Source organism: Sus scrofa, chromosome 14 (assembly GCF_054392235.1).
Source record: "Sus scrofa isolate SSC_HxYL_T2T_F1_AM1 chromosome 14, Sscrofa_HxYL_maternal_Yorkshire_Landrace_v2.0, whole genome shotgun sequence".
Classification (NCBI taxonomy): domain Eukaryota; kingdom Metazoa; phylum Chordata; class Mammalia; order Artiodactyla; family Suidae; genus Sus; species Sus scrofa.
In genome coordinates, this window is record NC_139396.1 from 62,533,809 (window position 1) to 62,558,544 (window position 24,736).

The 24,736-nt window shown below is 48.3% G+C and overlaps 1 long non-coding RNA gene across 6 annotated transcripts in view; it reads right to left on the minus strand.

Annotated features, from left to right (window-relative positions):
• LOC110256742 (uncharacterized) overlaps positions 1-24,736 on the minus strand; it is a 78,779-nt gene that overhangs the window by 19,982 nt on the left and 34,061 nt on the right. The window contains exons 4-5 of one of the 6 annotated variants that reach the window (XR_014826962.1): positions 23,952-24,101; positions 20,155-23,237 (exon numbers count right to left, since the gene is read on the minus strand). The exons of 1 other annotated variant lie outside the window; for it this stretch is intronic. This is a non-coding gene — a long non-coding RNA (uncharacterized LOC110256742). Of the gene's footprint in view, positions 1-20,154; positions 23,238-23,517; positions 24,102-24,736 lie in introns of those variants that run through there. 4 more of the 6 variants (XR_014826963.1, XR_014826964.1, XR_014826960.1 and 1 more) reach the window with 4 other exon arrangements.

Consider the following 24,736-nt stretch of genomic DNA (forward strand, 5'->3'; position numbering starts at 1 on the left):
CAGCATTGCTGTGAGCTGAGGTGTAGTTCACAGATGCAGCTCTGATTGGACCCCTAGCCTGGGAATCTCCATATGCCACTGGTGTGGCCCTAAAAAAAACAACTATAGATTCTTTACCCAGAAAAATTTCTCTGAAAGCAACTATAATAAATTTTTTTTTTCGTCTTTTTGCCATTTCCTGGGCCACTCCCACAGCATATGGAGGTTCCCAGGCTAGGGGTCGAATCGGAGTTATAGCTGCTGGCCTACGCCAGAGCCATAGCAACGTGGGATCCGAGCCACGTCTGCAACCCACACCTCAGCTCACGGCAATGCCGGATCCTTAACCCACTGAGCAAGGCCAGGGATCGAACCTGCAACCTCATGGTTCCTAGTCGGATTTGTTAACCACTGTGCCACAACGGGAACTCCCCCCAAATTATTTTAATATCAAAAAGAAAAAAATGCCTCTGCACACAGAGTTTTACATATTACTTCAAGGTTTTATGAACACGGTAAAACCGATCGTGGACCCAAAAGAACTTCCACTCTAGAAGCAGCAGGCTCTGTTCCCCATCCCTGGGTGGGGAGGGGGGGGCATCAGGGTACTGGATTCTTCCAGGGCAAGATAAGAAGGACGTTGGCTGGAGTTCCCTTTGTGGCTCATGGTCCACAAATCCTGACTAGAATCCATGAGGATGAGAGTTTGATCCCTGGCCTCACTTAGTGGGTTAAAGATCCAGTGTTGCTATGATTTGTGGTGTAGGTTGCAGACACGGCTCAGATCTGGCGTTGCTGTGGCTATAGTGCAGGCCAGCAGCTGTAGCTCCAATTAGACCCCTAGCCTGGGAACCTCCATATGCCAAAGGTGTGGCCCTAAAAAGTAAAAAAAAAAAAAAAAAAAAAAAAAGTCGTTGGCATCTAATGGGCTGACTTTACATATATCAGCTCATCTAAGGCTCTCAGCAACATTGTGGGGTAGTAAGTGTTTCTATTTTACAGATGAGGAAACTGAGACTCAAAAGGCTAAGAGACAAGATCACAGCTAGAGACAAAGCCAGGACCTGAGGCTGTCTGATTTCAAGGCTGTTCTGCTAGATGAGGCTGAGGCTCCTTCCCAGAGGGCAAAGGTCTGGGTTGTGCCTCTGCAGGGAGAACAAGGATGTCAAAAGCTGGCTTTTCTGGCTGGACTCTAAGTGCTGGGGAATGTCGACTGCTCTGTGCCCCACTCCTCACGCACCCTCCTTTGCCCCCAAGGATGCCAGAGTCTGATTTACTGCTGCGGCCACAAGACATTCAGCCTCCATCCTCCAGCTTATCGAGGCTTTGTCCCTGGATCAAGTCAGATCCAATGAGCCTTTTCCTGGGAGAATCACCCACCAGGGTCCACAACGTGATAGAGCCCTTGGCAGTCACTAGTTGAGAAAGAGTCACATGTGGACTGTCTCTGGGCAGAATCACTGTCAAGAAACTGATCCATCATGTTGTCCCTGGTTGTTCTATGTCATATGGATTCTAGAATGGCCCAGGGGACACATCCCTTTCAGGATTCAGACCTGAGAAAAACCTCTCTTTCTGGAAAACCCATAGTTTTAATGCTCTTACTCTTGGCTTTTGGTAGACAATGAGAACTAGGAAAACAAACTTGTTTGCTTTTTTGCCATGGCTTCTGGGAAGCTCAGGACCAGGCTTAGATTTGGGGGCTTTTTTTGTTTGTTTTTTGTCTTTTTAGGGCCACACTTGTGGCACATGGAGGTTCCTAGGCTAGGGGTCGAATCAGAGCTACAGCTGCCGGCCTACACCATGGCCACAGCCACGCCAGATCCAAGCTGCATCTGTGACCTATGCTGCAGCTCATGGCAATGCCAGATCCTTAATCACTGGGTGGGGCCAAGAATTGAACCTGTGTCCTCATAGACCTGAATCCTATGTCGCGTTCTTAACCCACTAAGCCACAAGAAGAACTCCTCTGAAGATCTTTACATTTTCCCATTGGCCCTGTGGGGCCCAGGAAATGGAATCGGAGATGATTATGGGCCTGGAAACTCAGGACCACCTTGGGAAATTCAAGGAGTGAAAACAGGGAGTTCCTGTCATGGCACAGGGGAAACAAATCTGACTAGGAACCATGAGGTTGTGGATTGGATCCCTGGCCTCGCTCAGTGGGTTAAGGATCCGGTGTTGCCGTGAGCTGTGGTGTAGGTCACAGACATGGCTCGGATCTGGAGTTGCTGTGTCTGTGGCATAGGCCGGCGGCTACAGCTCCCATTCGACCCCTAGTCTGGGAACCTCCATATGCCGTGGTAGCAGCCCTAAAAAGCAAAAAAAAAAAAAAAAAAAAAAAAGAGTGAAAACACTTAGATCTCAGTTCCAATTCCAACCCCTGTTAAGGGACTTTGTCCAAGTTTCTGGACTTTTCTGAGCCTGTTTCTTTCTTTGAATAAAAAGGAGAAATGATAATATAGACTGATATGAGGATGAAAGAGCACGTAAAATGCCTGGCACATAGTCAGGGCATAATAAATGCGTGCTACTCTTTTTTTTTTTTTTTTGTCTTTTTGCCTTTTCTAGGACTGCTCCTGCGGCATATGGAGGTTCCCAGGCTAGGGGTCGAATCAGAGCTGTAGCCACCAGCCTACACCAGAGTCATAGCAACGCAGGATCTGAGCCACGTCTGCGACCACACCACAGCTCACAGCAATGCCAGATCCTTAACCCACTGAGCAAGGCCAGGGATTGAACCTGCAACCTCATGGTTCCTAGTCGGATTCGTTAACCACTGAGCCACAACAGGAACTCCAAATGTGCACTACTCTTACTGCCTTCTGTCAGCCATGAGCAATTATCTCAAGTCCTAAGCCTGGAAGTCAGTGGATGACTGAGAGATGAGGAGTATTTCTGGTCCCAGCAAAGGGAGGCACTGAAACCAGAAGTCAACATCTACCAATCCATTCACTTACAAGTCTGTCCATCCACCTATCCACATATCCACCCACCCACCTACTAACCCAAACATCCACCCATTTATCCATCCATCCATCCATCAATTCCATCCATCCATCTACCAGCTTGCCCATTCACCCATCCACCACCAACCTGCTCATCCATCCATCCACCTACCATTCCACCCATTCATCCATCCAACAACCACAAACCCATGTCTATCTATCCATATAACCCTCTCACCCATCCATCCATCCATTCATCTGTCCATCCTTTCATCACCCATCCTTCCACATAGCCCACTATTCCTTAGCACTTTCTCAGGGCTCATTTCTAGAGATAAAAAAGAGAATAAAGCATAATCTTGCTATTAAGAACTTCTAGTCTCTAGGGGAAGACGATATAGCTAGTTAGATTATTTTCTCATATCTGTCTTTCCCGCCCCACTCCAGGGTATCAGGAAGAGAAATGTGGGAAACGTTGCCTATTAAATCCCTCTCTGGGTGACTCACTACTCACACTACTAGCACATTACAATATTTGACAAGTCCTGTAGTCAAGATCTCTTTTAAACCACTATTACCCCAAATGACTTGCCTCTGGAACCTATTTTAAGAGGACTGCCTGTTAAAATCCCATAGAATGAGATCGTCTCAGAATAGATTTTGGGAAACGCTGATAAACCAAGGAAGAAAATACCAGGTGTCATTTAAAAATCACTGACTAGTTTTGGATTAGAACCCAAAGTATAAAATAAATATCTATGAGTCCATAGGGATAGAAATAAATCACTGAATAAATAAACAAAAGAGAGAATATACACGTCTCCTGTGCAGAAGAATTCTAAATAGGAGTTCCTGCTGTGGCACAGTGGGTTAACAATCTGACTGCAGTGCCTTGGGTTGCTGTGGAGACACGGGTTTAATCCCCAGGCCAGCACAGTGGGTTAAAGGATCCAGCGCTGCAGCAGCTGTGGTGTAAGTTGCAGCCGCAGCTCAGATTTGGTCCTTGACCCAGGAACTTCCATGTGCTGCAAGTGCAGCCATAAAACAAGAAAATGAATTCCAAATAATTTACATACATACTCTGCCATCAAGGAGGAGGGAGCATTACTCCCTACTCCTTACGTGGGGAGTGCCATAATGACTTCCTTCTCATGAGGACAGGATGCAGCCATAAAAAAAGAACGAAATGGTGCCATTTGCAGCAACAGGGGTGGACCTAAAGATTCTCATACTAAAAGAAATTGGAAAGAGAAAGACAAATACCATATGATATGACCTATATGCGGAATCTAAAATAGGACAAAAATGGGAGTTCCTGTCGTGGCTCAGTGGTAATGAACTTGACTAGGATCCACGAGGATACAGGTTCAATCCCTGGCCTTGCTCAGTGGGTTAAGTATCTGGCATTGCTGTGAGCTGTGGTGTAGGTCACAGACACGGCTTGGATCTGGCTTTGCTGTGGCTGTGGTGTAGGCCAGCAGCTATAGCTCCTATTCGAGCCCTAGCCTGAGAACCTCCATAAGCTGTGGGTGCAGCCCTAAAAAGCACACGCACACAAAATATGACACAAACAAACTTATCTATGAAACAGAAACAGACACACAGACATGTGTGTGGTTGCCAAGGGGGAGGGATGGAGGAGGGAAGGATTGGGAGTTTGGGATAAGCAGAGACAAACTATTATTTGTCGAATGGATAAATGACAAGATCCTACTGCATAGCACAGGGAACTATATTCAATACCCTATGATAAACCATAATGGAAAAGAAAATGAAAAAGAATACATATATACATATAATTGAATCACTTTGCTGTACGGCAGAAATTAACCCAACATTGTAATCAGCTAAAACTTCAATGAAACACATTTTAAAAATAAAGAGGACAGTATGGAAAGGAGAGGAAAAGTAACTTTAAAGTGGACAAGGCTGGCAAATGCCCCAGCCACATGATCAAGCTTAAGATCAACAATGACATGTCAAATTCATAGTCTGTCCCCTTAATGGGATGTGATGAGAATGGCATCTGTGGTCTTCCTCCCCCAAACACATAACCTCAGCCTAGTTATGAGAAAGATATTGGACAGATCCCAAGTGAGGTACATTGTACAAAATGCCTGACTCGTACTCAAATTCTCAAGGTCATCAAAAACAAGGAAGTCTGAGAAACTGTCACAGCCAAGAGGACAGTGATGAGAAGTGATGACTGAATTTTTTTTATTTATTTATTTTTTTGGCTGCACCCAGGGCATGTGAAAGTTTCTGGGCCAGGGATCGAACCTGTGCCACAACCCGGAACCACGGCAGTGACAACACTGGATTCTTAACCCACTAAGGCACTAGGGAACTCCTGGTGACCACACAGAATATGGTCTGCTGGGTGGGATCCTGGTACTGAAAAAGGACATTAGTTAAAAACTAAAGAAGTCTCAATAAAGAATAGACTTTGGTTAAGAATAACATCAGTATCAGTACTGGCTCATGATTGTGACAAATGGCCCATACAAATGTAGGATGTTAATAACATGGGAAACTGGGTGTGGGGAACACGGGAACTCCCTGAACTATCTATGTCATTTTTCTGTAAGTTCAAAATGGTTCTGAGATTTAAAGTTATTTTAAAAATAAGTAGACACATGAGTAAGTAGAACTTCAAACAAGTAAGGTTGGGGGAACAGCCCAGGAGAGACAATACATCCTGGTTAGGAGGGGACCTCTGAAATCAGAGCAGTCTGGGTTCTCTGTCTTACTTACTGTGTGACCTTGAGTAAGTTGCTTAATCTCTCTGAGCTTCAGTTTCTTCATCTGTAAAATGGAGATTTTAAAATGCCAACTTTTGTCTAGTCACTTATGATGGAACATGTAATGTGAGAAAAAAGACAGAGTTCCCGTAATGGCACAGCAGAAACGAATCCCACTAGGAACCATGAGGTTGCAGGTTCAATCCCTGGCCTTGCTCAGTGGGTTAAGGATCTGGAGTTGCTGTGAGCTGTGGTGTAGGCCGGCGGCTACAGCTCCAATTCGACCCCTAGCCTGGGAACCTCCATATGCTGCGGGTGCAGCCCTAGAAAGAAAAAAAGCAAAAACAAAACAATAGAATGTATCCATGTATGTGTAACTGGGTCACCATGCTGTACAGAAGAAAAAAAAAAAAAAAAACCAGGTAAAAATTTAAATAAATAAATAAAACAAAACAAAATGCTGACTTTTACTTCCTTGATTTGGATTAAATGAGGCAAGGTAGGAGTTCCTGCTGTGGTGCAATGGGATCTGCAGCCTCTCCGGAGAGCTGGGAGGCAGTTTTGATACCTGGCCATAGCACAGTAGGTTAAGGATCTGACTGGCAGAGGGTCCACGACCACAGCTTGGATTTGACCCCTGGCTGGGAACTCCATATGCCATGGGGCAAGCAAAAAAAAAAAAAAAAAAAAGGCAAGGTATGTAAAGAACTAGGCACCAATAAACAGCCTGGGATGATTAAATCTACCATATTTTATTTTGGCAGGGTACCTGGAGGATCTTGGAAGGCTGCAGGGCATAGGGATATTGTCACCAAGCCTTAGAGAACTGGTAGGATTTGGATGGGAATGGGGGTGGGGGGGTCAGTTTTTCCTAAGCAGAGAGGTCTCTTCTTTTATTCTTAACTCCTACCCTTTGGTTCCAGAGCAGGGCTAAGCAGCCTGGGGGGACAGAGACTTCCCAGATAGGTCCCTGGCTTCCCACCCCAGTTATGGCCCTGGCTGGCTCTCCGTCTGTCAGGGTCTCTGGGCTAAGTAATCACTAATTCCTCCCTGATGAAGCACCTGTATCTGTAAGCAAATGAGTTGGCAGGTGGCGGCCCAGATAAAATATGACCTGATCAGCAGGGGATGTGCTTACCAGTCGACAGGCAGCCCATCCTGCTGCCGGGTGCCCAGAGGCCTCCCGGATAAAGCACAAATCGCTGGTGCCATGGAGAGAGCAGGAGGCACCAGGAGGGTGATTGACACCCTGTTCCATCCCCAGCTGCAGGCCTTTGGACACATTTTCAGTAACCTGTGGCAAAGAACCAGGTCTGGAAATCAGGAGACCAGAGGAGTTCATTCTCGCTCCACCCTAGACTTGCTGTGGGGCCTTGAGCAAGTTGCTTTCCCTCTCTGGGCCTTGGTTCTCAACTGTGTCAAATAAGAATTGTTCCTTGGAGTTCCCGTTGTGGCTCAGTGGGTTAAGAACCTGACTAGTATCCATGAGGATGCAGGTTTCATCCCTGGCCTTGCTCAGTGGGATAAGGATCCAGTATTGCCATGAGCGGTGATACAGGTTGCAGACGTAGCTCAGATCTGGCATTGCTGTGGCTGTGGTGTAGGCCTGCAGCTGCAGCTCTGATTCAATCCCTAGCCTGGGAACTTCTATATGGCACAGGTACAGCCATAAAAAGAAAAAAAAATGTGTTCCTCTTCCCCTTCCCCTTATTGGTTTGCTGTGAAGATCAGAGGAAAAACTGTTAAGGAAAAACATAATATTTGTTAATATCTTGATTATTACTGCTGTTACTCTGTTGCTTCCTGGAAGCCCTAGTGAGCAGAGCTCTGAGCTGGTAAATTTCTGGTGGGCTGGTAGTTTCAGGGAATTACCTTTAAGGCTATAGTACCTATTGACAGAAAACCAATCAAAGACTTTCCTAAGGAGGCAACATGATATATGAAAAAGCACAGGTTCTGAAGGCATCAGAATGTGGTTTGATTCCCACGGCTGCCACTCATTAGCTGAAGGCACTTGGGCAAGTGACATCCCGCCTCTGAGCCTCAGTGAACTCACCTATAAAGCAGAGTGAAGAGTATAATCTTTTAGGTTGTGGTTATGAGGTTTAGATGAGATTACATTCCAGAGCAGCTGGCTCATAAGTTGCTGCCTGATAAAGGTTAGTTCTTTGAGGCTGAACCAGGTTGACAAATCAAATTTTCTAACTTTCTACTCAGCTCTTTGCTGAGAGCTCAGAAAGCCTTGGGGGCCTCTCCAGGCTCCTGTGAGCTGACTCACCGCCCCATCCCCAGTCTCCACCCCCCGCCCCACCAGAAGATTTCTGCAACCCAGACCTGCAAGAAGACCCCTTGGGAAGTGCTCCAGCCCAGGGGCTGCGGAGACTGCATGATGAAGACAGAGCCGTTTGCTAATACCATGTGGCTGCTGTGACAGTCTGTTAATGCCATTTACAACGTGCTGTAATTATGTCTCACACATGCTGGCGGCCCAGCCAGCAGGAACGTTCCCTAGGAGGGGCCTCGGAAAGATTCCTTTAGCGGGGTGGGAGACTGGGCTTTCTCAGGAGGCTGGGGACTAGGGGGTTCGAAGTCACTGTGAAGGAGGAAGAATTCCTTGCCCATCCCTACCTGGCTCCCCTGGGCACCTAAGAAAGAGCTCACCCCTTCTCGGACCAGTGGTTCTTACCCTGAATTGATGTGGAACTTTGGGCAAGTCATGGCTCCTCTCTGTCTCAGTATCTCCTTTGTACAATAAAGATATGGAGAAAGGTGAGGGAAATGCACTAGAGCAGTAGTTCCTCACATTTCCTGTAGGAACTCCTCCCCCCAAATGCCCATACTCACATCTGATCACAATGTAGCCTTCATTTTAGGAGGCTCGTGGGCCTCTGAGGTCCATCATAAAGCTCCGAGGACCCCAGGTCAAGAATCTCAATGTAGATCATTCCATGGACCTACTACCAATATGTTTCAGCCAATTTCACCATCTGGGGTCTGAGGTTGCTGTCTGCTGAATGTTGCTGCCATGTTGTTTGGGACATAGGTGTTCGTGACAGTTAGCTACTCACTCCAGATTAGACTTCTTATCAGAAAGTACCCAGACTTGTCTCTTAAGGCTTTTTTTTTTTTGCCTTGAATTTAATGGGCCAGCTAATTTCTACAATGCTGCCCAAACTCTGGGATTCTAGGATCTTTGCTAGTTGGTAATTCTCCTTGAGGTTTGATGAAAAGAACTCAGCTTTGGAGAGGTCTGAGTTAGAATTTCTCTATACCTCCTTGCTGGCAAACCACCAGCTTCCCTGAGCCTCTGCTGCTCCTTCCAGAAACCTGGTTGTCCTGTCACTGTATCAGTGCCTCTCAGGTGCCTAGCAAAGAGTAAGCATCCAAAACATGCCGGTTTTTCTGCCCGCATCACCCACCACCACCGCACTGAGCTCAGACCCTCCACTCCCCTTCCCAGAGAGAGCTGAGAACGAGCCTTGGGGAAAAGCTCTCGGGAATGAAGAAGCCTATTTCCAAGTCATTAGTCCCCCAGTGTCGGGCTGCAGGATGGATTTTGATCAAGAGCAGGGTGACATTTGGCAAAAGTTGCTGATGAGGGATTGAATGATTAATCGTCATGACAACCAGGCTGGAGTAATGACAGGGATGCGATGGCGCCCGAGTTAAACACAAAGCGGCCCTGCGAGCCAGGGCGGTAAATTACTAGGCATGTCACCACTGCGCTTTTGGAGAAAGCGGCCGTGCGTTCCTAATGAGAGGTTAACTGTGTCCCCAAAGTAATTACAGCCGATTGAAGAGGTGGCTGGTAATTAGAGGATTAGCAGTGATGAGGCTCACCTGCATGGTTGCCATGGTGATGGAGGGTGGGTGGGGTAGTGTGGCAAGGAGGGTCCAGACTCCTCCCCAAGGCAGGTGCCAAAGGCCTGGCTAGTGTACCAGCCTTGGTGGCCACCACTGACCGACAGGCAGGGAACTCATGGGCAAGCCCCAAGGTTCTGCCTCTATTGGCTGGGCCTCAGTCTTCCCATCTGTAAAATGAGGACTTGAACCCATTTGAGAACATATAATTCTGGAACATGTCAAGTGACATCTCTCTTGGAATTCAAATAGTCTTTAACTTGCATCCGCCTTCCAGGCCTGGCATTGCTGGGACCCAGGAATTCACACACAAATTCCACTTTTTGTCTGAGTGACTCAAGCCAATCATCTGATCACGAGCCTGTTTCCTCATCTCTAAAATGAAAATAAATGGAGTTTCCTTTGTGGCGAAGTGGTTAATGGACCTGACTAGGATCCATGATGCAGGTTCGTTCCCTGGCCTCGCGAAGTAGGTTAAAGACCTGGCATTGCCGTGAGCTGTGGTGTAGGCTGCAGACGCAACTCAGATCCCGCACTGCTGTAGCTGTGGCATCGGCAGGCAGTTGAGCCCCGATTTGACCCCTAGCCTGGGAACCTCCATATGCCACAAGTGCAGCCCTCAAATCAAATCAAATCAAATCAATGAATCAATAAAAATGAGAATAATAATGGTTCCTACCTCTGAGGGTTGTCTGGAGAATAAAGGGAAATAACCACACAGCATCTAGAACAGCGCCTGGCCACCGCAAGCATTCTATAAACGTTCGTGGTGATGGTCGCCTTTGCCATCATCTCTCCTCTCCATGGACCTGGGGTAGCTGGGGCAGGGAGGGGACAGGGGCCTTAACTCTGTGCTGGAAAATGGGCTGAATCCTCCTACAAGTGACAGACAACAGGAACTCCAGGGGAAGGAAGTAGGCACTCACTTTTTGCTCACTTGCTGTGCATCTTTGTTCAGGTCCCATTGCCTCTCTGAGCCTCCGATTCCTGCCTGCCTAAGCATTCTGTTGAGTCATGAAACGCTGGATGTTGGAGCAAGTACTATAAGCCAGACCCTCATCATGGACTTTACAGATGTTTAATTTGACCCACTGCCACCACCTCAGGAGAAAACGAAGGCTCAGAGAGGTGCAGTGACTAGCCCAGAGGCACACAGTGTGAGAGAGTCAAGATAGAAACCAAGTCAGGCTGAATTTGTCCTTACCTTAGGAGGAAGCCTGTTTACCTCTCAAGAAGTCAGGCCCACCACCTCCATCTAAGGGAGCTAGGCACCCACCATGGGCGGAACTTCGAGAGAGGTCTCCCTGGGATTGGCCAGGGCTGGTATGACGTCATGAAGGCGGGGCCATGGCCACTGAAATGCGTGCAGGGACCTGCCCTGGCGCTGCTGGAGTCTGCACGCCCAAGGCTCTGGTTTGAGGTGCTTCGAAGTGGGGAGAACGACTGTGAACACCCCAAACCAGCTCAGCTGCTGGTGACGCCTGGCATCCAGGGCACAGGACTTGGTGAACCGCCAAGTGCAGTGGCTTAATTATTCCATCCATAAATGATAAGCCCCGTTCATTTCCAGGCCTTCATGACAAATTTATGGCCTTACTTAATGTGCTAGCTGCCTGACCTTCCCCGGATCTCAGGGAAACTGGGGGTGCTTCCTGGAGGGCACAACGGGCGATTCTTGCTGCCATAGCCCCTGGGCCACGCATTCACTCCACGGCTCCCAGGAGCCCCACTCAGGTCAGCTGGCCTATTGCCATTTGCAAACACATTTTTCTCTGCTTTGCTTCTGGGAGGTGCTGGAGCTTAAGCTAAAGACAACAATTCTAGAGTCAACAAAGACCGAGGTTCTAGTCCCAACTCTGCTACCTTAAGTGCATATGAGTAGGTGTGGGTGTGGGTGTGAGTGTGGGTGCCTGTGTGTATTGCAGGGGAGTCTCTGCCTGGGCTTCCTGGTTACGAGGTGAAATGAAATACAACCTCGTGGTTCAGTGGTTAACGAATCTGACTAGGAACCATGAGGTTTCGGGTTCAATCCCTGGCCTCGCTCAGTGGGTTAAGGAATCTGGCGTTGCCGTGAGCTGTGGTGTAGGTCACAGACAAGGCTCGAATCCCGAGTTGCTGTGGCTGTGGTGTAGGCCAGTGGCTACAGCTCTGATTAGACCCCTAGCCTGGGAATGTCCATATGCCGCGAGTGTGGCCATAGAAAAAGGTAAAAAGCCAAAAAAAAGGGTGGGGGGGCAGTGAGATACAACAGATGGGAAATGTTTAGTGTGTAGTAAATACTCTAGATAGGGCAGAAGTTATTGCAGCTTTGGGATTTTCATGTACAGTTGCATGTTCTTTTTTTGGACCTGCTGCTTGGGGCCTGGTGACCCTGGGATAGGTTACATCTTGAAGCAGAAAGCACCAGGTTTGGCCACCAGGAACCTGCTTCTGCTCTGAGTAGAGAAGGATGCAGAAAATGCTGGCTCTGTAAAGCCCAGCCAAATAACCAGAAGCCTGGTTCCAGAGTCACTCATCTCCAACTCTGCTCTGGCCTGGGTGACTCAGGCCTTCCCCTTGATCTCCTCACTTGTCACAGAACCTGCCAGCACAGAGGTTCCAGCATAATTGAGGAGGAGCAGAATCACTTTGGGGCAAGGGCTAATTTTTGCCATCCAGCCTAAAAGCCTCCAGGCTCCGAGAGGGGTGTGAATGCAATTCACCAAACCACAGGCCCTCAAAGCCAGCAGGGGCCTCAGAGAGCACCCCCTCTAGGCACACACGTCACAGATGAGGATGCTCTCACATGGCTGCCACGAGTGAAGTGCTTACTGTACACCAGGCGCCACGGTCACAGCTGACTCTCTATTGTGTGATTCTGTCCACACCACACCAAGGATGGGTCAGGGATGACTAACCATATTTTACAAAGGAGGAAAACAGAGGCCAAGAGAGGTCCAGAGACTCGGGCAAGGCTACACAGCACCACCTGCCTCCAGGTCCAGGCCCTTCCTGCCTGGCTGTATCATATGTATTTGCATGCTCATGCATATGTATGTCTCCCGTGCGTGCATGTTTGTGTGGAGGTGCCAATATAAGGGTGTGGGTGACCACCCACCTATGCATGTACCCACTGTCCTTGGGCACGTCATCCATGAAGCATGTCTCCCAACTCTCTGTCCAGGGTTCTTTTGCCCCTACCCAGTGCCTTTCTGCAAAGAGCTGACTGGTGGAGTTCCCTTCGTGGCTCAGCAGTTAATGATCCCAACGAGGATCCATGAGGACCCGGGTTCAATCACTGGCCTCACTCAGTAGGTTAAGGATCCAGTGTTGCTGTGAGCTGTAGTGTAGGTCACAGACATGGCTTGGATCTGGCATTGCTGTGGCTATGACATAGGCTGGCAGCTGTTGCTCTGATTCGACCCCTAGCCTAGGAACTTCCATATGCCGCTGGTGCAGCCCTAAAAAGACAAAAACAAAAACAAAACAAAACAAAAAGAGCTGACTGGTGATGGGAGCTTTCAGCTTGGGGAGTGCCTGTCTTCCCATAGTCTTAGGGAATCAGCTTTAATTTGCATGCATATTTGCATGCCAGTGTGGCCACTCCCTCAGCAAGGACTGTGCCTGTAACTTCACCTTAGCCTTCCATTGGAGGTTCAGTTTCTGCAAGTTCATTTCTATTCTTTTTTTTTTTTTTTTTTTGTCTTTTTGCTATTTCTTGGGCCACTCCTGCGGCATATGGAGGTTCCCAGGCTAGGGGTCGAATCGGAGCTGTAGCCACTGGCCTACGCCAGAGCCACAGCAACGCGGGATCCGAGCCGCGTCTGCAACCTACACCACAGCTCACGGCAACGCTGGATCGTTAACCCACTGAGCAAGGGCAGAGACCGAACCCGCAACCTCATGGTTTCTAGCCGGATTCGTTAACCACTGCGCCACAACGGGAACTCCTCATTTCTATTCTTATGCCCATTGGGTGGATCACGAAAGTGAGACTTTGCTGGGCCCAGGATCATGCTGCCAGTAAGTGGCAGAACCAAGGTCTGATTCTTGGTTTGGGGTTGCCAAATCCAGTAGTCTTTCCCCGATACCAACCTGCCTGCAGCCTTGAGCTGGGCATGGAGGAGTGAACAGTCAGGAGGGACTTTGGGGAGAAGAGGCCGTGGAGCCCTGGAAGGTTCAGGATGGGTTGAGGAAGAAGAGATGGGAGGGCAGGGGCAGGGTGTGTGTGTGTGTGTTAGGAGTACATAGGTGTAGAAAGGTGTGTTTAATCATCTTGCAACAAAATGATTCAGAGCTTATTAGGTGACAAGCACATATACAACAATAATAATAACACAGCAAATACATATCTACTGCTTATGGTATACCAGGCAAGTGATTTCTATTAATTCATTTAATCCCCACAACAACCCTATGAGATGGTAACACTATCATTCCCATTTTACATAAGGGGAAACAGAGACACAGAGAGGTTAAGTAAGCTGCTTGAGGTCACACAGCTGGTAAGTGCCAGAACTGGGATTCAGACCCAAGCCATCTCCCTCTCAACTTAGGAGACCTTGCTGAGTTGCTCTACTGCTCTCAGCCTAGGAAGACACATGAGGATGTGTGTGTGCCTTAGCATAGGCTACTACAAAAGTACCATAGACTGGGTGTCCTTAAACACCAGAAATTTATTTTCTCATAGTTTAGAGGCCAAGAAGTCCAAGATCAAGGTGCTAGCCTACCCAGCTCCTGATGAGAGCTCTCTCTTCCTGGCTTGTGCTGCCTTCTTGCTGTGTGCTCACATGGCCTTTCCCTGGTTCACATGCAAGGAGAAAGATAGATTTCTTTTTCTAGTGTCTGTTCTAGGAAAGGCACTAATCCCATCATGAGGGCTCCACCCTCATGACCTCATTTAACCCTAATTACTTCCCAAAGACATCCCCTCCAAATCCCATCAGCACATTATGGGTTAGAGCTTCAACATATGAATTTAGGGGGATGGGGGACACAGGCCTCCAGTCCATAACAGTGTGTATGCTGCAGACCTGTGCACATGTACAGGCATGAGTGGGCATGTACACATAAGTGTGTCTGCATGTCCATGCAAGCATTTTATGTATATGTGCATGTTCATGTAAATCTGCCTATGGATATATAAGGATGTGGATGTCTACACATGTGCATATTAGCATGAGCTGTGTCTGTGTATATGTACCTCGGGGTGTGTGTGCTCTCTGATAAGAGGCAGGAAACCTCATCTGAGGTCCACTCCTCTGCCAGTTGGTCCAAGAGCCCTGTGAAAAACGGGGTCACACAAAGGGAGCTAAGGTGGGACTTGGGGAGCTAGGGCCTAAGAGCTAGTGCTCCCTGGAATGTGGGGGAGGGGACTCCCCAGCTGCTCATGCCTGTCACTCTGGCCTCCAGGAGACATTAATAATAGATCAGCAAATTCCAAATGTAAATAGGGCAATCAGGCCCCAAAACACAGACATTCATCACCCAGATACAAATTACACTGCCGGCCCTGATGTAATTACCGGAGTTCAGCTCGATGCATGAGCTACCCCCACCCTGTACCCCTGCACGTTGTTTGTGCTGCTGTTCTTCCCTGAGGAGGCTCTCCAGTCTGACCCCACAGGGTCTTTCTGGCCACAGCCAGTTGTCTTAAACAGATATAAAGATAGAAGACCCATGGGATCCTTGTGCTTTGATGGCAGAGCCCTGAAGGTCATGGAGGCAGACACCAGACAACAAATCTGCTTCAGTTCTGTCGCTAGTCTTGAAATGATTTGGTCCATGATGCTGCGCAAGTCCCTCACCCTTTCTGAGGCTCAGTTGCCTCTTCTATGCAAAGGAGCTAACAATACAGTATGGTGTTAGAGCTTTGGGTTTTACAGTCAGAAGAACCTGGGTTTGAATCCCACCCTAATCACTCTTGAGCTGGCAGACTTTGGGAAAGTTTCTTCCCCACTCTGAGCCTAACTCCTTCATGGGTAAAGTAGATAGAATAATGCCTTTCTTACGGAATTATTCTGGGTAGAGAATGAAATAATATTTTTTCTTTTAATTGGTGAATTTAACTCATTCACATTTATTGTGATCATATTATATAAATTATATGCCAACAACATACAAATAGATCAAAAAATCTATAGCCATATACAGTGATTATATAACTATGTAATCACATGGCTGGACTCTTTCTTGCTGCATTTGTTTTGTTTCCTATGTTATCAGTCTTCCTTATATTTCCTTCTTTCCCATGGCCTTTATATGACTAATCTATTACTCCCACACTTGGTGGCCTGCCACAATAACCACTTAGTATCTCATAGTTTCTGTGGGTCCGGGGAGCAACTTAGCTGGGCGGTTCTGGCTCAGGGCCTCTCATGAGGTTGTAGCCATCGAGTCGGCCAGGGCGGCAGCCTCGACTGAAGGCGCAATGAGATTGGAGGTTCCACTCCCCAAGGTGGCTCCTCAGTTCCTCACCATGTGGAGGTCCCCTTAGGATTGCTCGAGTGTCCTCATGAGAGGGCTACTGGCTTCCCCTAGAGCAAGTGACCTAAAAGAGCAAGGTGGAGGCTCTAATGTCCTTTAATGACTGAGCCTTGGAAGACACAAGCTGTCACATCTGCAATGTTGGTTATACAGGTCAGTCTTTTCATGCGAGAGAGGACTACATGATGGGTGAATACCGGGAGGCCGGGATCACTAAGGGCTGACTTGGAGCCTGGCTACCCCACCTGTCTTGTGTTAGATTGAATGATAATATATGCAAAGGACTTAGCCCAGGAATGGGGAGAAAGTTACTAATCCTTGTGAACCCAATGCCCAACACAGTGCACGACACAGACTAAGCATTCACAAGAACTAGATGGCAAGAAAAGGACTGTTGCAGAATCGGGTCTCCTCTCCCCAAAGCCATTTCCTACAGGCCAGCAGACCAGTCGCTACTGGTAAGCCCACATCCTTCTTTGCTGCTGTCCAGGCCTTGGCTCAGGATGGGCTGAGAGATGGAGACCCAGGAGCTCCTGCCTTCTCCAAATCAGAGAGGAGAGTCTAGACCGAAGGCAGTTTCCAGGCCTGTCTCATCCCAACTTTACATTGATCAGTAATTAAACACAGCCTCCAATTACTATAACGTTTGGCGAGGCACCAAGCTTGTGTGGAACCTTGCAATAAACATCTGCTTTATAAATTGCTTCTCAGCGCAGTGTGCACCAGCAGGGTTCTTGGGGGTTGGAGAGAGAGAGAAATCAGTGCTTTGGGAAAGGGAGGAGAGGTTAGGGCAGGAAAGAGACAAGAGGAGAGGTGAGAGGGAGGGATGAGGAGGCGAGAGGGAGAGAGGGGAGAGGCTGTCCTTTCAGGACGTGGTGGGTCGCGAAGGGCCCAATCATTCCTCCGTGACCTTCACCCCCTCCAATGCGGAGGCCCGGCATTCAACCCAGAGCAGAGGAGCCCTTGTCTCTTGAGATTCTGTCACATATCTAATGCAAATTACTTTTCTGTTGCTTTTTATTTTACTGAATCCCATAACATCCCACTCATCTGCTATCTACATTTAAGAGGGAGAAACATAAAGACATATTTGCTGCACCAGCAGCCCCTGTTGGGGGTGAGTATTCCCCAGGCTATGGGGGGGGGGTGGTCACTGTTTCCTACTGCGGGCCTGGACCCCCCCCCCACTATATGCACTGTCCTCTGAGAAATGAGCCTGTGCACCCCACTTTGTCTCCTGCAGGGCCTTGCTCAGGGAGGCCACAAGGAAAGGGAAACCCCAGGATCGGGAATTAGATGAAACTGGGCTGCACTTTGGCTCAGCTCATGGGAGGCTTTGGGCAAACGACTTGGCTTTTCTGGGCCTCTATTTCTGCACCCGTGAAATGGGCATAACACCCCCTTCGGAGGTTTGGGGAGGATTACAGGAGTTGTGGAGGCAGGCCCCGGGGTCAAGCCTTTTCCTCTTGAGCCTCATCTGAAAATGAGGAGCTAAGAGGATCAGCCCACAGAGGTGCTGCAAAGACAGTTTGATTGACCTGCCATCCCCCAGCCCGCCTGTTTGTCCACCCAGCTCTGGGGGAGGAGGAAGACTTCCAGCGAGCGGGATGGGCAGAAAGAGGAAGAATGTCCGAGGCCAAACTGCCTGCCCGAGGGACCCCACCCCTCACCCACAGCCCCGCTCCTGCCAGCGGCTCAGGGCAGCTGACATGAAATGCAATATCATGTGTTGCACTCGTAACTGGCCACGTTGCTATCGCTTTCGGGTCCGAAACCCCGCCAGGGAGGTGAGGCGTGCCCTCTCTCTTATTCCATCCACACTGGTCAGGTGAGATGTGAGATGAGGTGAGCGGAGCCGCCTTCTGCCTCTATGCCCAGGTAAGCTGCCCAAGTGCCTGAGAGCTCCCTCGCCCCTTAGAAACCCATTCCTTTCGATGAACATTTGTCCTCTTTAAAAATGAAGAAGGCTGGCAGAGGGAGTATGCCTATCTTAGCAAGAAATCATTTATGAAAGGAGCTAGTCTGGGAGTAAGTGGGGGTGTTCAGCCAAGGGCCCAGACCATAGCAAACAGTTGATGAATGAATGAAGGAAGGCAGGCTTCCCTCCGCTTGGCGCTGGCATCTCTTTACAACAGGTGCTGTTGCTGTATGGGAGTCCGGCTGCACTCGGAACCTTCTCCTGACACAGGAAGCTCCACTGGCTGGAGGGCAGCCTGGTCGAGCTCCAGACACCTCCACGCCCTGGAACATTCCCCTCGGAACTCCAACTCAAACTCACGTCCCAAAAACTTCGCTAGGGATCTCACTGCCTGTACGGCACGACTCTGAGGTCACTCTCCAGAAAATGCTAAGTCACACGTCAGCAATTGCCAATGAGTTCTGTAAAAGCTTACCTTGCCCAATCAGGATGTTCCTCCAGGAAACCAGCGCCGCAGGCGAAGTTTTCTTCGGGCAGGGCTGTTGGCCCAAGGCAGCACACAGGTGCTCCTCTGAGCAGGAATGTGCCAGAATAATAATGAGGGTTCACCCGGGCCAGGTGTTAGGCGCTGCCTAAATGCTTTCACGTGGAGCAACTCATCTGGTACTGCCAGCCCTCCAAGGAGGTAGGTCTAGCAAATGGAGACTCCGAGGTAAAGGGATGTGCCCCAGGTTCCAAAGCTGCTGGGGACCAGAGCAGGGATTTGAACCCAGAACGTCTTCCTCCAGAGCCTGGGCACCAAAGCCCTGTACTAAACTGCTTACCTGTGGTTCCAAATTTTCTTTTCTTTTTTTGCTTTTTGGGGCCACACCTGCAGCCTATGGAAGTTCCTAGGCTAGGGGTCAAATCAGAGCTGCAGCTTCTGGCCTGCGCCACAGCCACAGCAACGTGGAATCTGAGCTGTGTCTGTGACCTACACTACAGCTCACAGCAACGCCGGATCCTTAACCCACGGAGCGAGGCCAGGGATTGAACCTGCATCTTCATGGATACTATTTCAGTTCATAACCTGCTGAGCCACAATGGGAACTCCCCCGAATTTTCTTAATGCTTAGCAACCAAAACCAAATACGGAAATAAATTGGATGTAGGGTTCATACAAGACAGCACCTGTCATTCCTAACTCCTGATTTCAAATGTCTGTGTCTGTCAAAGCAACTTCATTGGTCTTCCTAACTGAATTTAGGAATAAAATCCATCATCTTATTTAACCCATCTTTGGTTGCAAGTGATAGAAAACCCAGCTGGCTGGAGCATAAATGGCTCCTGCAACAAACACCTCCAGAGGTAGGGCTGGCTTCAGGCACAGTGTGATTCAGGGGCTCTCAGGATGGAACCAGGGCTCAAGTTTTTGCCACCTCTCAGCTCTGCCTTTCAGGGTATCGGCTTCATTCTTAGACTCCGAGGGTAAATGCTGGCAGTTCTAGGCTTCTCCCACCTCCATCCCAGGTTCAAATCCAGGAGGAAAAAGACTTTCTTTCCCTCTAGAGTTTGCATGGAAGTCACAAGCCTACTGGCCCACAATGGTCACAGTCTGGCCTCTGAGCCTTTCCTTGTGGCCAGGGGATGTCTTTGGTGTTGGGTCTGTACCACATCTGGTGCGGATGGGTAGGGGAGAGCTGGGGGAGGGTGTATAGGAAGGTCAGGATGTTATCACCAAAAGGAGAAAGGATGCAGGATAACCAGAAGACTGCAAACAGCCACTGAATATATGTCACACTTTGACACTTATAATGTTCTCATTCCTGTTTTACACATATTGGACTTCCACCTAAGATTCCATTTTTATACCAAAAAGCCATTTGAGGGTCATTTGAACTAGCTTCATGGGGTCTGTCACAGGGATGGGTATTAATTCACCAAATGGGAGGGTGTGTAAGGAGTTGCCATCTCTCAATGGGATGATAATTATAATGTTAAAATTACTATTCCCTGTAAGCTTGCTCTGTATATACTATTTTTTAATTGAAGTACAGTTGATTGACAACATTGTGTTAGTTTCAAGTGAACATCATAGGGATTCAGGTTTTTTTCCCCCCAGATTATCTGTATGTACTATTAACATCCAGTATTGCTGGAGGAAGTTGATTCTCAGAGAAGTTAAGTGCCTTCCTAATGTCACTCAGCTGGTAAAGGGACAACTAACAACAAGAACCAGATCTGCTTGACACCAGAGCCAATATTTTCTTGTTTAAAATTCTGTATTATATTTTGTATATTTACAGACATAGTCATTGATGGGTGTGAAAAACTCAAACCATACAGGTTATAAAGGAAAAAATTAAAGTACCCTCCTGAAAGCTGAACATTTTGAGTTAAAACTTAAAATATATAAAATTCCTACTATACATAGTAAAAAGTAAATTAAGCTAATGCAAAACTGAATGAAATGAAAATCAAAAACTGTCCCCGTCCTCAGTTCTTTGGTCTCACTTCCCAGAGAGAATCACCTAAATGGATGTTTGTGTGAATCTATGTACTTTTCATGCCCATCAAGTACATATATGTTTCTTTTATGTAAATGAGAGCACACTATAAATTGTCCCATAACTTGTTTTTTCCGCTCTCTTCTCTACTGGTCCAAACAGGCTGATCTCATTCTTTTTCTTAACTGCATAGTATTCCACTCAAGTGGCTGTATTATAATGTACATTTAACCAGCGCCCTGTGGATGGATATACAAGTTGTTTCCAGTTTTATGTTTGTTTTTAAAGGTTGCCATGGACATCCTTGTGCTTTCCTCTTTGCCCATTTGGATGCACAGATTCGGCTGTAACCACCTGTCCACAGCCCTTGGCTGTGTGGCCACTCTCCCTGCCAAGTTTGCCTTCCCCACCAACTTCTGCTTTGGGAAAAGCAGCGAGGCTGGGCCAGCCTTGACCGCCTGGGGAGTGTGAAGGGGCCTCCCCTCCTTACATTCCAGCCAGGCTCTTCCTGTCTCCTCCAAAGGCCCAGTTTGGAGCTCTCAGCGTCTCTCTGTGATGAAATAATTTACATTTTCTGTTCTTTTTCTTCTTTCTTTTTCAGCAAAATGGGGGCACTTAAAGTGAAATATTTCTTGCCACGCTGTTAACAAGGATTCATAAGTGAACTGTTCACCTTGTCTGTCGGCAGGCAGTTAGGAAAAATCAATAGCGCACAGAGGAACCCTGCTCCTCCTGTCTGATGCTGTCTGTTCAGTGTTGTGGGAGGGTGGGAGCACCCTGGCCCCTCAAGCACACTACTGGGAGCCCGGTGTGCCTGCAAACACAGGGGCTCTGGGCCCAGGTGACCGGGTCCAAGGCCATGCAGAGAGCTGTCATTTGATGCAGGCTAAGCTGTCTTGGCCCTACACCCTGACTGCTTTCTTCTCCAATACCACCACGAGAGCATGGGTCGTAGGTCACATCTTCTAGGAAACTTGTCCGGACTGATGCATTCACTCATTCACTCAACAAACACATACAGAGGCCCCTACTATGTGGCAGGCCCTTGCTGGGCATACAAAGGGGACTCAACATGGTCCCAGTTTTTACGGTGGAGAAGACAGACAGGAATTCAGCAAAGAGAAGGTATACTTCTGCAGGGGATACTCAGAGACTGTTGAGACCTGGAGGGGGCCCCTGACCTGGGCTAAAGGGTGGGGGGTGCTCGGAGAGGATCTGTATCTCTGCTCAGAGCCCAGGAAGCCTGGGGGCCAGCCAGACGGAGTACAGGAGGAAGGCCATGCCAAGCAGAAGGAACAGCCCATGCAAGGGCCCAGAGGCAAGGGAAGGGAAGGCAGGTGGACCTGAGGCATCAGAGGTTTGGTCTGACTGGACTGCATGGTCAGAAAGGAGGTGGCATGGGAAAGTGGGCAGTGGCCGGGCACAGAGGGCTTGCGGACCCCACAGAGGAATGGGATCTAACAGAGGCTGATACCTCTGGATGGTGGTATTTGGGGGTGGGTTTTAATTTGTCTTTGAAATGCCCTCTAATTTCTTAATTTTTCTATTATGAACATGCATTACTTTTGTAATAATTTTAAAATAACAATAAAACTTACAGCAGAGGGGAAAAAAGAAGTTAGAGAAGTAGTAATCATAGTGATCATGGCAGCAATAGTAACAGCAGTATAGGTAACAGTAGTAAGAGCAGCCATAGTGGTGATAATTACAATAAGAGCAGTAATACTGGAAGTAATAGTAGTGGTAGCAGTAGTGGTGGTATCAATGGTAGTAATAGTGGCAATAGTAATTGTGTGTGGTAATAGTAGTAACAGTACTGGGAGTGGCAGTAACAGCGGGGGTGGCAATAGCAAGAGTGGTAACAGTAGTAATAATAGCAGCAATAGTGGTAGTTAGAAAAGTAACAGTACTGGTGGCAGTAACAGTAGTGGTCATTATACTAGTAAGAGTGGTAGTAATAGTAGTAGCAGTGATAGTAATAGTGCTAACTGCCCTGAAGGGAGAGGCCTCTCACCACTTTCCCAACATCCAGAACCTTGGTTGTCTCTCTTCCCAGCTCTCAGAATCCTCAACAGTCAGAATGTTCTTCTTTCTCTTTTGTTTACTCCACTTCCTCATTCACCACCCACCCACCTATCCATCCATCCACCCATCTCTCCCTTATCCATCCACTCTCCTGCTTTCAGTTTTTGCTATAAAAATTTTCCTTGGTTAAGGTTCATCACATGTTAATTTCTGAGTAGTGGGATTTTGAGTGTTTTGTTTTACCTCTAGACTTTGTACTTTTCCATAATGTCTGAATTTTTAAACCACGCATCCATCATATGTGTTAATGGGGTATAAATGAGGTATTCAGGAGCTCCTGTCATGGCTCAGTGGTTAACAAATCCGACTAGGAACCATGAGGTTGCAGGTTCAATCCCTGGTCTTGCTCAGTGGGTTAAGGATCCGGCGTTGCCGTGAGCTGTGGTGTAGGTCACAGACGTGGCTTGGATCCCGTGTTGCTGTGGCTGTGGTGTACACCAGTGGCTACAGCTCTGATTAGACCCCTAGCCTGGGAACCTCCATATGCCTTGGGAATGGCCCTAGAAAAGGCAAAAGACCAAAAAAAAAAAAAAAAAAGAGGTATTCATAAAAACAAACAAGCACACTAGAAAGAAAAAACACACCGAAGATTTCAAAATGCTGTCTCTGGTGGAAGTCAGCCGCCATGGAAGAAGCCCGACTGCTCTGAGATGGCCATGCTGTGAGGAAGCCCAACTAGCTTAGTGGAGAGGCTGCATTGTGGGGAGGGAGATAGCCAGCCAGCTGTCCCAGCCATTATGCTCAGGCACCAGACCTGCGAGTGAAAGAGCCATGGTGGACATTTCAGCCCAGCATGGGCAACTTGGAGAATAACCAAGCAGCCCATCTGACAGATCTGGAACCCTGGACATATTTCTAGTCTTTCATACCACTCCAAATTAGGACCCAGTCATAGGTGACCAAACACAAGATATCCCTTCTGTGCCCTGCCCAGGTCAACACACTGAACCTGTTATCTTTTAAAAACACACACAGCCATGCACAGAACCGGCCTGATTAGAGTCAAAAGGGTGAAAAGAGCCAGATTAAATATGTGTTGATTATGCGAGCTTGTGCTCCTATTTATTTCTCATAAATAAGACATGAGCCCTGTTTTCCACCCCCAACACACACACACATACGCACACGCACATACACACACACACTTCCTGGGGGTGATATTTATTGTATGCAAATCAGAAACTGAACTGGGAGGAGAAGTAATCACCAGTTTATCAGATGGCAAGTGGATCAGGCAGAAAATAATAACCCTGGGTAACAGGACCACATCAATATGAAAGGCGATGACGACACAGACCTGTGTCTGGATTTGCCATGCCCTGGACAGGTCAAGGGCTGGACTTGGGACCCATGGCCCCCTGCCTGCTCAGGTCGGCTGGGCCCCCTCTGCTCCACCTACCCGGTAACTGGGGGGAGGGAACCACGACATTCACAAAGCAGCAGCAGGAGGAAGACAGCAGTTACCTGCCTGCCTGAGCTCCGGCAGCTGTTTGTAGGAAAGACAGCGCAGCAGGCAGCCGAACCCAGACCAAGTTCAAGTGCAGGATCTGCTGCTCCTCCCTGTGTGACCTTGAGCAAGCTGCTGCCCTTCGCTGGGCCCCCATCTCTTCATAGGCTGCTGGGAGCACAAGAGGACTCAGGCGTGTCTTGGAATCACCCTAGACCCTTCTTTCTTCCTCACCCTCCGCCCCTGTTTTTGCTTCCTAATGTTTCCTGAGTGTGGACACTGCCTGGCACCCTGGGAGGGCCTGATACATGCTATGTCATTATCCAGTCATCACTAAGGGCTCACGACCTCTCCCAGACTGACCCACACACGGGTTTCCCTCCATCCTCTCTAATCCATTCCTCCCCCGCCAGGGCAGAGAGAGGGCTCTTTCTCATGTCAAAATCCCATCATCACATCACTCCCTTGCTCAACAGCCTGCTGTGGCTCCTTAGTGCCCTCCACACGAGAAATCCACATTCCTCCCCTTCCCCTCCCCGCCAAGGACTTCTGGTCCAGGCTCAGCTGACCTCGGCGGCCTCCTTCACCATGCCACAGCCTCTGGGATCTTTTTTTTGGGTCCTTAAACAACCCTGAGCCTGTTCCCGGCCCAAGGCCTTTGCCCTTGTTGTGCCCTTTGCCTGGAATCTTTAGCCCCGGGTTCCTTTTCCATGAGGCCACTTAAATGTCACCTCCCCAAGGAAACCGCTCCATCTAAATTAGGTCCCCTGCCGGCTATTCGCCCTCTCTGAAAACCTTGTCAGTTT